This window comes from Amblyraja radiata, chromosome 20, assembly GCF_010909765.2.
Source record: "Amblyraja radiata isolate CabotCenter1 chromosome 20, sAmbRad1.1.pri, whole genome shotgun sequence".
Taxonomy (NCBI): Eukaryota; Metazoa; Chordata; class Chondrichthyes; order Rajiformes; family Rajidae; genus Amblyraja; species Amblyraja radiata.
In genome coordinates this window covers 22118481-22131749 of record NC_045975.1, presented here as the reverse complement: position 1 = coordinate 22131749, position 13269 = coordinate 22118481, and the positions used below count along the sequence as shown (strand labels likewise).

The 13269-nt window shown below is 45.1% G+C and overlaps 1 protein-coding gene across 1 annotated transcript in view; it reads right to left on the bottom strand.

Annotated features, from left to right (window-relative positions):
* LOC116984698 (synaptotagmin-2-like) overlaps positions 1-12022 on the bottom strand; it is a 37124-nt gene extending 25102 nt beyond the window's left edge. The window contains exon 1 of the mRNA XM_033039008.1: positions 11862-12022. The gene's annotated coding sequence lies outside the window, so the exon portion shown is untranslated. The remainder of the gene's footprint in view (positions 1-11861) is intronic.
* Between the last annotated feature and the right edge of the window lie 1247 nt (positions 12023-13269).

Here is a 13269-nt window from a genome sequence, read left to right as displayed (position 1 = left end):
CTGGAACAGGATGCAAATCACCCTCGGAACTATTGTTGCTCATGACAACTGTTGCCATGACAGTGGGAGCTGGGTTAAATGTGCACTGGATTTCAGAACTCCTGAGTTTCCGTGATACCGTGGCTTAAATCAGCATTAAGTCCTAAAGTAATTTGCTACTGGGAATGAAAAAATGACTAGGATTAGTATAGAGAAACAGAGATACAGTGCAGAAACAGGCGCTTTGGCCCACCAGGTCCGCACTGACCAGCGATTCCCTGTACTCTAGTACTATCCTACGCACCAGGGACAATTTATAATGTTATCAAAGCCAATTAACCTACAAACCCATATGTCTTGAGTGTGGGAGGAACCCGGAGCACCCAGGGAAAGCCATACAGTCATAGGGCAAACACACAATCTCCATACAGAGAGCACTCATGGTCGGGATCGAACCCGGGACTCTGGTGCTGTAAGGCAGCACATCGCTGCGCCCCTGTGCTGGATCTTCAACCATTTTAGTTTAGTTTCGTTTAGAGATACAGCACAGAAACAGTCCCTGTGGCCCACCGAGTCCACATTGACCATTGATCATCCGTTCAATGTTACCCCACTTTCTCATCCACTCCCTACACACTAGGGGCAATTTACAGAGGGCCAATTAATCTGCAAACGCGCACGTCTTTGTGATGTGGGAGGAAACCGGAGCACCCGCTGGAAACCCATGCGGTCACAGGGAGAATTCAACCAGTTATGACGCAAGTACCTACCTAATTTCAGTCGAGATATCAAGCAGAAATCAATTATTGTATACTTCAGGAAGCATAATAATAATGTTTTGTTTATAGGGACAGTGCATATTAATTAACATTTGCATGTAAATATGCGAGATTGTAGCTAATCAGTAGCTAATTTCCGTCTCTAGTCCCAGGCAAAGGTAGGTGAAGTGTCTTGCCCAAGGACACAACGACAGTACACACTCTATGCAGGATTCGAACCGGCCACCTTCAGGTTGCCAGCCAAACACTTTGCCCATTGTGCCATCTGTCGTGAAGGGGTACATGCCCCAATTAGTGGCAACTGTGCCAAAGTAGTTGAAACCTTCAGGTTTCTAGGCGTAAATATTACCAATGTTCTGTCGTGGACCAACTACATTGAAGCAACACACAAGATGGCGCACCAAATGCCTTTATTTCCTCGGGAGACTGAGGAAACCCGGCATGTCTCCAAAGACTTACAATTCTACAGATGTACAAAGCATACTGTCAGGTTGCATCACAGCTTGGCTTGCGAAAAATTCTGCTCAAGACTGCAAAAAATTGCAGAGCCAAAGTGCTGGAGTAACTCGTCAGACCAAAGACGGGTGCTTGTGTGGGCGCTTTGTGTCTTTTCATTGTAAATCAGTATCTGCGGTTCCTTGTGCATACAAGATTGCTGAACTTAGCATGGGTGGATGCCACTCTGAGCAGCTTAGCCCTCCTTTCACATACCTGTCAGATCCGAGTTCAATGCGTCATAGATTTAAGGTGAGGGGGGTAAGATTTAATAGGAACCTGAGGAGCAACTTTTTTTTAATACAAAAAGGTGTAACGAGCTGCTGGAGGAAGTAGTTGAGGCAGGTACTATCGCAATGTTTAAGAAACATTTGGACAGGTACATGGACAGGATAAACAGAGGGATATAGGCAGGTGGGACTCGTGTAGATGGGGCATGTTAGTCGGCATGGGCAGGTTGGGCCGAAGGGCCTGTTTCCAATCTGTATCACTCTATGTTGATTACCAGGTTTGTACAGCAGACAAACGAAAGCAAAACAGTTAATGAGGGCTGGCTCGATTAAATCTTTGTTAAATAGCTTGTTTTTCTTTGCTTTCAAGTCAAAGATATCATGGCATAATCTACGTCAATACCCAAGATCAGGTCATTTTCATGATGTTAATTCGACAAAAATAGAATATGGTTTTGCCTCCTCCACACAAAGATAACGGATTTGCTTAACACTGATGCTAACTGAAAAACAGTACCACAAAATTTTTCACAAAACTTGGAATTAAAATTTCTAAGCCATTTCACCCACTCACAGTAGTTCCATGTTATCCCACTTTCTCATCTACTCCTAACTCACCAAAGCCAATTAACCTACAAACCTGAACGCCTTCTGGATGTGGGAGGAAACCGGAGCACCCAGATGAAACCCACATGGTCACTGGGAGAATGTACAAACTCCACACAGACAGCACACCGAGGTCAAGGGCAGCACAGTGGAGAGGCAGTAGAGTTGCCGACTTAATGTGTAGGAAGGAATTGCAGATGCTGGTGTATACCGAAGATAGACACAAAGTGCGAGAGCAACTCAGCGGGTCACGCAGGGTCGGAATCCTTCTTCAGACAGAGTTACTAACTTGTAGCGCCAGAGACCCGAGTTCGATCATGACAAAGAGTGCTGTCTGTACAGAGTTTATATGTTCTCCCTGTGACCGCGTGGGTTTTCTCCGGGTGCTCCGGTTTCCCCCCCTGTATGCATTCTCAAAAATGCATACAGTACATCTGTAAATTAATTGGCTTTTGTAAATTGTCCCTAGCATGTAGGATTGTGCTTGTGTACGGGATGATTGCTGGTCGGTGCGGACTCAGTGCGCCGAAGGGCCTGTTTCCACGTTACATCTCTAGCGTCTAAAGTCAGGATGAAACCTATTTCTCTGGCGCTGTGAGATAACGGCTCTACCAGCAGTGCCACTGTGCCATCTAGTACAGTAATTGTCAGAACTTGATTTCCTTATCCTTGTATTAGAGACCAATAGGCCATAATCATCTTTATTCTTAGTTATGTCAAGTCCATTCATGAATTCCGTGTTTTGTCTCTCTTCCCTTCCTACATTTTAAACTTTACACGTCCCTTCATTAAATGCTGTTGTCATTGGTCCATCCATTAAATTTATTGTCCAACCCATCTTAAACTAAGGAGCTGATTGTGGAATTCAGAAGGGCATAACAACCAAGGACGTACACGCCACTGGGGAATAATGGGACTACTGTGGATAGGGCGAGCAGCTTTAAATACCTGGGACTCCACATCACAGAGGATCTGACATGGACAACACACACTGCCGCACTGGTGAGAAAGGCAAGGCAGCGCCTTTACCACCTCAGGCAGCTGAAGAAATTCAGAGTCTCTCTGAGGATCCTTCAATCCTTCTACTCTGGTGCAGTAGAAAGCATCCTGACCGGAAACATCTCTATCTGGTTTGGCAACAGCTCTGCCCAGGACAGGAAGGCTCTGCAGAGAGTAGTGCGTTGGGCCGAAGGCACCACGGGAACTACACTCACCCCCCCCCCCCCCCTCCCCGCTGCAGGACCTATACACCAGGAGGTGCAAATCCAGAACCAGCAGGATCATGAAGGACCCCTACCACCCCAGCAACGAACTGTTCCAGCTGCTACGGTCAGGCAAGCGCCTCCGCTGTCATGCAGCAAAAACAGAGAGGATGAGACGGAGTTTCTTCCCACAGGCCATCAGAACTGTAAACTCTGATCTCACCGGGGCATAAACACTGTTGTCTTTTTTAATGTAAATACTGGTTCTGTTCTGTTTTGCACAATCCCGCAAGCATTGCCACTTTCATTTCACTGTAGAACTTGTATGTGTATATGACAAATAAAGTTGACTTGACTTGACCCCTAATTGTTCCTCTTTTCTCACTTCCTCTGGTTATTTGGTACCATTTTTAAATAGTACCATTTAGTAATATTTTCAAATGTAGCCATCTTGCTTTTCTAAATCAAGGCGATTGAATTAGGATATAGCAATGTTTCCAGCAGCCCATCCCTAACAACCACACCATAATCTAACTCCCAATGGAAGAAGGGTCTGAAGAAAGGTCTCAACCTGAAACATCACCCATTCTTTTTCTCCAAAGAAGGTGCCTGTCCCGTTGAGTTACACCAGCACTTTGTGCCTTCCTGTGGTATGAGCCATCATCTGTCGTTCTTTATTTCTACTTGCTAAGCTTTCAGTTGTCAGCCCTACCAGAGTTAGTTGTCATCTATGCTAACTGGAGCAAAGTACTGCAGGAACTCACGAGTCAGACAGCATGAAGGGTCCTGGCACAAAACATTGCCTGTCCATTCGGTCCTCAGATGCTGCCTGACCTGCTGAGTACTTCCTCCACTTTGTGTTTCACTCAAGATTCCAGCATCTGCCATTGCCCATGTTTCCTCTTTAGATAGGCTTAGATTAGTTTAAAAATACAGCATGGAAACAGGCCCTTCAGCCCACGGAGTCCACACCGAGTCCTAGTCTTTATCCACCCATCTGCCAATCACATCCTTCCCTCATCTGTACCCGCCTATCACTTGCCAGGCTTCGCCCTGCTCCCATCTCTTTTACAACTTTCTCTCCCCTACTAGAATCAGTCTGAACAAGGGTCCAGATCTGAAATGTCACTTGTCCATTCCCTCCACAGATGCTGCCTGACTCGCTGAGTTCTTCCAGCACTTTGTGTTTCATTCAAGATTCCAGCATCTGCAGTTCCAAATGTCTCTCTGCAAACTAGAATTTGCTTTAGACTTTACAGATAGACTTTAGAGATGCAATGCAGAAACAGGCCATTCGGCCCACCGAGTCTGCGCCGACCAGCAATCACCCCATGCACCAGCACGATCCTACACACTAGAGACCATTTACAATTTTACCAAAGCTAATTAACCTACAAACCTGTACGTCTATGGAGTGTAGGAGGAAACTGGAGCACCTGAGGCAGAAGCAGTCGGAATGCGAGGAGTAGGGTGAAGGAACTTACACCCAAAGACATGACACCTGATGCTCTAAAGTCGACAGTCTACATGAGATGCTGAGGTGGGATAATCCCTGCAGACTTGTAACCAACACTACAGATTGGATAATATTTATAACATGAACACGATCTGCACCATTGGTGACAAGACTTAAAAATATTACAGTTAAAGTCTAATGTTGAGATATAAATGATCACAGCAACACCTCAATTGATCTCGTTAATTTTGATGGATTACGGTTCAGTTATGAGAATCATAAAAACCTTTTCTCAGATCTAAGGTGATCCACTAACACACACATGAGACTTTCATATCTAGAGATTGATTAAAGATGAGGCTAAATGTCTGACTACATAATCAACAAAGAAGAGGTTGAAAATGGATTGTAGTTTACAAAGACAGAAGGATCAGGGTTAGTTATTATTATGCAGAGCAAGGCTTTGCAAGGGATTGGGAAGAGTTCTGCAGAGAGAAGGCCATTTACAAAATCAGCAAGGATGGGATGCACAAATTAGTCTGAACAAAACCCTGAGTAATTTAATGGAACTGGCATAGTGTGGTACAGTGGCATAACTGGTACAGCCTCTGCCTCACAGTGCCAGAGGCCCGGTTTTGATCCTGACCTGCCTGTACGGAGTTTACACGTTCTCTCTGTGACCGTGGGAGTTTCTTCCAAGTGCTCCAGTTTCCTCCCACATCCCAAAGATTTACTATGGCTTAGTTTAGAGAAGCAGTGTGGAAACAGGCCCTTCGGCCCACTGCGTCCGCGCCAATCAGCAATCCCCATCTATAAGTTCAATACAAAACACTGGGGACAATTTAAAGAAGCTAATTGACCTATAAACCTGCACGAGTTTGGGATGTGGGAGGGAACCGGAACACCCGGAAAAAACCCCCACGAGGTCATAGGGAGAACATAGAAACTCAGTACAGAGGGCACCAATAGTCAGGATCGAATCCGGGTCCCTGGCGCCATAAGGCAGCAACTCTACTGCTGTGCCACTGTTCTGGGTTAGCAAGTTAATTGGCCCTCTGACTGCATGATAATAAAGTAAACTGAACTGATTTATCCGGCACTGTTTATTGCCGATCCCACTTCACATTCAGCCACTCGTCAATTTATTCTGGCCGGGGTGTGATGCTTTCAATGGTTTTCTCAGTTTCTAGGTGTCTACCTTTGGATTCTTTTACTATGATTCATTCCACCAAACCAAAATATTCAAGCAGGGTGTGTTTCTTCTGCAATCCAATGAACTATCTGTCCATATAAACTCAGAGACATATGAAATTAAACCGCATTCCACAAAATCATGAAATTATTCAACTGCCTTTTATAGAGATACAGTATGGAAACAGGCCCTTCGGCCCGCCGAGCCCATACTGACCATCATGCCATGTTATCCCACCTTCTTGTCCATTCACTAGGGCAATATTTTTTTACAGAGGGTCAATTAACCTACAACGTCTTTGGGATGTGGGAGGAAACCGGAGCACACGGAGGAAATCCACGCCGTCACAGGGAGAACATACAAAATCCACACAGACAGCACCCAGGGTCAGGATTGAACTGGGTTTTAGCGCTGTGAGGCAGCAGCTCCACACGTTTTGCCATTGTGTCGTCTCTGCTGAACGTTGATGTATTTATGTGTGGACTCACTTGCAAAACTATGCTGTCACAAACACAATGGAGAATATTATTAGTCGCACACTCCCTGCCCTGGAGATTCTAACTAATTATGTCACATTCACGTGGGGAAATCACTAGAAGTTCGATGTAAACAACTTTCCGTACATAATCAGAATCCTCTCCACATAATCAGGCACTTTCTGCTTTCCATCATTAGATATTGGCGATAGACACAAAATGCTGGAGTAACTCAGCAGGACAGGCAACATCTCTGGAGAAAAGGAATGGGTGAAGTTTCGGTTGGCGTTGAACTGTCACCCATTCCTTCTCTTCAGAGATGCTGCCTGGCCCGCTGAGTTACTCTACCAATTTGTGTCTATCTTCTTCAAAATAATTAATTGTGAGCAGTCAGAATAACTCCCTTTATCCTGTATCTGTACACTGTGGACGGCTCGATTGTAAATCTGTATAGGCTTTCCACTGACGGGAGAGCAGGCAGCAAAAACTAAAACAAAAGTTAAGGCTAATGGTAGATAGTTTATACAAATTTTCTTCAATCTCGACCACTATTATTGTGTGGAACCATTGAAAGAGTGGTAGACACTGCCCGGTCCTTCACGGGTACTGAACTCAACACCATTGATGGGATTTGCAGAAGTCACTGACTCAAAAAGGCAGCCAGCATCATCAGAGACCCACACCACCCTGGCCATGCTTTCATTTCACTCCTGCTGCTGGGAAGAAGGTACAGGAGTTTGAAAACTGTAACATACAGGTTCAGGAGCAGCTTCTTCCCAACAACCATCAAACTCTTGAACACTGCACTACACAGACCTCAACTATGAACCTCTGTGGACTGTCTTTGTTTGCACGAAGGACTTTGGGGTTATTTGCAATATATTTTGTTTATTAATTCATTGAATATTTGTTTATTCTGTATTATCTGTGTGTATTGTGTTTACAGGCATGTTAAGCAGCTGCAAGTAAGAACTTCATTGTTCCGTTGTCGGTCCGAATGACAATTAAACACTTCTGACTCTTGAAAAAGGTTCCAGGTATCCGGGAATTAGTAAGTAACAGAATGGTTGCACGTGTCAATTCCAATTTAGTCTTTCCTGGGGTCATAAATACAGTAAACCCTCGTTATTATGGACCATGGGGTGGGGGGGAATGGTGTCCATTATTGCCGATTGTACACTGTAACTGAGTAAGGTATTATCATTGTATAAGTAGTAGAAACAACTGCAGTTGCTGGTTAATACACGAAAGGACACAAAGTGCTGGATTAACTCAGGCAGCATCTCGGGAGAACATGGATAGCTGACGTTTTGGGTCGAGACATGTCCAGATTCTCGGTCTGGAACTGGGCCTGGAATCCAGGTGAGTCGACGGCCCTGACCTGCTGGTGGCTGGGGGGAGGGGCGAGGATCGGCAAAGTCAATGGTCGTGGCCCACGGGTGGCTGGTGTGCAGGTGAGGGTCGGCGGTGGCAACAACAGTGGTGATGCAGTGCGGGCGGTGGGAGAGGCGGCACGAGCCTGGGGTGGCGCGGGGCAGCTATTGGGAGGTCCGTCCGCTATAACCAAAATTTGTTATAAAGAAGTTCCTTGAGACAAGGATAGACTGGAATGGATCTTTTTATCCTCCTCACTCTTTCCTGTCCTCTACGATCCTCAAACCTTGAAACCCTGAACACGACTAAATCTACCTTCACTTCCAATCTGCACTGTGGACTTTAAGCCCGCCTAAGAAATACATCCCTGCCCTTTCTAAACAGGAGTCATAGAACTGTGGTATAATTTGTTGGAAAAACAAACACTTTTCTACTGTGATTGCTGGAAACCTATTAAGCACATAATAGGTTTCTCTCTGCCCGTAATTTGATTTTTCAATTTAGTTTAGTTTAGAGATACAGCATGGAAAAAAGTCCTGCGGCCCACCGGGTCCACACCAACCATCGATCACCTGTTCACACTAGTTCTATGTTACCCCACCTTCCTAGGGTGGAAATATCAGAGATAGAGGGCATAGCTTTCAGTGGGAGAGGCAACGTTTAAAGAAGATGTGTGGGTAAGTTTCTTTACACAGAGGGTGGTGGGTGCATGGAATGTGCTGCCAGTGGTGGTGATGGAGAGAGATACAATAGTGATGTTTAGCGGCTTTTAGATAGGCACATGAATATGCAGGGATGGAGGGATATGGATTATAGATATGCATCCTCTCCTCAGGCAGAGGAGATCTCAGGAGAACTTGTCATCTGTCTCGGCACAGAGATTGCGGACTGAAGGGCCTGTTCCTGCTGGTCTATTCTATGTTCAATGTTCTATCACTGGTAGCCTCAGACGCTTCTCAATGCACAGCATCTAACTCTCAGCAACATTCTTTGTCAGTCAGAACCCTCATAATCAGTCTGAAGACCCAAAACGTCACCTATCCATGTTCTCCAGAGATGCTGCCCGACCCGTTGAGTTATTCCAGCACTTTGCGTTCCAATTTGTGAACCAGCATCCACAGATCCATGTTTCTCCAGGACATACACCTAACATCGTCATACATCACCACACCCTTGTGTATTTAGCACTTATGCCACCCACACTTCCTGGTTTTTGAAGAGGCCATGTTTCAACCACATCTCACTTGCAAGCCGCAACAACCCGACATTTGATTGCTGCGTTTGGCAATCCAGTCGCACATTCTTTGGTCATTAATGGCAACTGGCATTAAGCTGTGGCTGTGCAAAAGGGCTTGCAGAGTGTCAGAGCAGTCAAGCAACCTGTTCACCAAAACACAACAAGGGTTCCCCACGATGGCACAGTGGCACAGCGGTAGAGTTGCTGCCTTACAGTGCCAGAGGCACGGTTTTAATCCTGACCTTGTGTGCTGTTCCATATTTAGGAAGCACTGGGACAAAACATGGCATATGGAAGAGAGATAGGCACAACGTGCTGGAGTAACTCAACGGGTCAGTGACTGAAGAAGAGTCCCAACCTGAAAAGTTGCCTCCCATTCGCTCCCCAGATGCCACCTGACCTGCTGAATTCCTCTAGTATTTTGTGAACATTGTGTGATGTTCAGGAGATGGTTGGTTCCCCATGGACTGATGGTGAATGAATAATTGAAATTGTGTTTGAATGAGATGTTGATGCATTGACCAGTGTGAAGGTGGCTGCTTAGGATGTTTCTCCCTCATCTCGTAGTCATACAGTGTGGAAACAGGCCCTTCAGACCAACCTGGCCATGCTGATCATCATGCCCCATCTACACTATTCCCACTTGTCTGTGTTTGGCCCATATCCCTACAAACTTATCCTATTGATGTACCTGTCCAAATGTTTCTTTAATGTTATGATAGTACCTGGCTCAACTACCTCCTCTGACAGCTCATTCCATATATCCAACATCCTTTGTGTAAAAAGTTCCCATTAAATCTGTCCCCTTGCACCTTAAACCCATGTCCTCTGGTTCTTGATTCCCCTACTCTGGATAAAAGACTGTGCGTTTACCCCATATTAAACTCTCATGATCTTGTACACCTCCATAAGATCACCCCTCATCCTCCTGCACTTCAAGCAATAAAGTCCGAACTAGCTCAATCTCTCCCAACACCTCAGGCCCTCGACTCCTGGTAACATCCTCGTAAATCCTCTCTGAACCCTTTCCAGCTTGACAACATCTTTTCTATAACATGGTGACCAAAACAGAACAGAATACTCAAAGTGAAGCCTCACCAATGTCTTGTACAACTGTAGACACAAAATGCTGGAATAACTCAGCGGGACAGGCAGTATCTCTGGAGGGAAGGAATGGGCAACGTTTCTTGTACAGCTGTAACATGACCTCCCAACTTCTAGACTCATCCTCTACATCATTTGCTCAATGTGCAAGGCAAACCTGATGCTACATGGAACAGAGTTCTGCAAGAATGTTGACTCCTCGATGATGTTGAGGACACAGGTGGGACTAGTGTAGATGGGGCAGCTTGATCGGCATAGATGAGTTGGGCCAAAGGGCCTGTTTCCATGCTGTATGACTTTATGACTCTAACCTCAAGATTATTTTAGCACGCTAATGTTTGTATAATTGTTTTTTCAGTTGTCAGGATACAAAAGAAAGCCATGGATTTACAATGTTCACATACCTTAGGTCGATAAGACATGGAAGTAAATCAGGTAAGTTTAATCATTAACAAAGTGCTTACTAATCATCTACCAGATCTGTATACAGAGGGTTGGGTTGTGTGTGTGTGTCATGATCTACAAATACTCTATGGAGCTGTCTCTTCTGATGATTGTGAAGAGATTCGGGCGGCACGGTGGCGCAGCGGTAGAGTTGCTGCCTTACAGCGGCAGAGATCCTGGAACGATCCTGGCTATGGGTGCTGTCTGTACGGAGTTTGTACATTCTCCCTGTATCTGCATGGGTTTTCTCCGGGGGCTCTGGTTTCCTCCCACAGTCCAAAGACATGTGGGTGGGCAGGTTTATTGGCTCTGTTAATTGGCTTTGGTGTGTAGGCTAGTGCAAGTGTGGAGGGTAATCGCTGGTGGGCGCAGACTCGGTGGGCTGAAGGGCCTGTTTCCACACTATATCTCTACAGTCTAAAAGAATTCCCAGTGAAGCCTGAGGAACCAGGAATTCCCGAACAAAACACAAAGTGCTGGAGGAACTCTGTAGTCAGGCAGCATCTGTGGAGGGAATGGGCAGGTGCCTTTTCAGGTTGGAACCCTTCTGCTTGAGTCTGAATAAAGGTCCAGACCAGAAATAATCCTACCCTTTCCTTCCACAGAATGCTGCCTGACCCATTGATTTACATAGAACATAGAACAGTACAGAACAGGAATATAATATCTGTGACAAACATAACAACACCAACTCTTTGTTGCCTACACATAACCTACATCCCCACATTCCCTATATATCTATGTGCCTATCCAAAAGTCTCTTAAATGCCACTATCGTATTGGGTTCCTATTAATCTTGCTCATCTCACCTGAAACCTATGTCCTCTGGTCCTTGATTCACCTACTATGGGTAATCAATTCCCCTATCTATTCCCCTCATGAGTTTAAACACCTCTACAAGATCACCCCTCATCCTTCCACGCTCCAAGGAATAAAGTCCTAGCCTGCTCAACCTCTCCTTATAGCGAGGCCTTTAAGTCCTGGCAACAACCAAGTAAATGCTCTCAGCATTTGTCATCTACAACTTTGCCAGAAACTGTATTGTGATCCCTATGACCAGTATTATTAAAGATTTCAAGTCAGAGATATGATCCTGAAAGCCGACCACTGCCCGAGTAATGAGAACTCAGTGAAAACGCAAAGGTTAAAAGTACTAAGAGAACACAACAAACAAACCTACTGCAAGGTTACCATGAAACGTCACTCTTAACTACCAATGAAAACAATTTGGCTGCTTTGTTGCAGAGTGCTTAAAGGAAGTCATGAACAAAGATTGAAGCAACTTACTTTTTTTCCCCCTGGAGAATGTCAGGAACTCAGTCGTCTAATCTAAATGAGATCCCTGGTCCTCTGTCTTGTTGCTGCCTGCTCCTTCATTATTCCTGGTCCTACAGTGCACCAGCCCCTTTATGAAAATCACAGGTTGTGCAAGACGTCAGACTAGCTTTTCTTCTTGTGATATGCTGAAATACAATGCTCGAAGTTGGCCACACCTATATGACAAAAATGCACTTGTACGACTGAGGGAACACCCAGCATCAGCAGGTATGCTGGCCTTTAGGAACCCCAGTCACTGCCCCCACACAACTGATCACAGCAAGGATTCCCCTCGCTTATTGACTTGGAGAAGGAACCTCAACAATTATGGCTGCAACACAAAAGTACTAAAAATAAATTTAGTCCACACAACCTCCTGATAGTTTCTTTAAGAAGTCTGTGGTAAATCTTTAAATGACCACTTGGTGTCTCACAATATAGACTTTCCAATTGACAATCTCAATTACCATCTAAATGACCACTGCGGCACAGTGGCGCTCGGTAGAATTGCTGCCACACTGTGCCAGAGACCTAGGTTCGATCCTGACCTCGGGTGCTGTTTGTATGGAGTTTGCATGTTCTCCATGTGACCACGTGGGGTTTCTCCGGGTGTCCCGGTATCCTCCCGCACTCTAAAGACATGCAGGTTTATAAGTGAAGGTAGACAAAAATGCTGGAGAAACTCAGCGGGTGAGGCAGCATCTATGGAGTGAAGGAAACAGGCAACGTTTCTGGCCAAAACCCTTCTTCAGTGATTTAAATGTAAATTTTCAGTAAATTGTTCCTATTGTGTAGGATAGAACTAATGTACGGGCGATCGTGTTCGGTGCGTACTCAGTGGGCCCAAGGGCCTATTTCCACGCTCTAACTCTAAAACTAAAATCTAAAAGAACATAGAACGGTAAAGCACAAGACCAGTCCCTTCAGCTCACTATGTCTTTACCGAACATGATGCCAAGACCATCACTTATCTATCTGCGCCTATCCAAAATGTCACTATCATACCTGACTCTACCATCACACCCAGCAGCGTGTTCCAGGCATTCACCACCGTCTGTAAAACCTTGCCCCGCACAACTCCTTTAACTTGATGCATTACAATACTGAGAACTATATTCTGCACTCAGTACCTTCCCATTTGATCTACCTATTGTACGAGTTTGATTTGATTGTATTTATGTGTAATATATTCTAATTTGATTTGATAGCATGCAGAATAAAGCTTCTTCCCCTCAATAATCAGGCTTCTGAATGGTTCCTCCATAAACTAAAGTACTATCCGATTCACCGCTACACCATTGTGGACACGGGACTTTGTCTCTGAAGTGGAAGGGCTACAATGCTGAGAATTATATTCTGCACTCTATATCTTCTCATT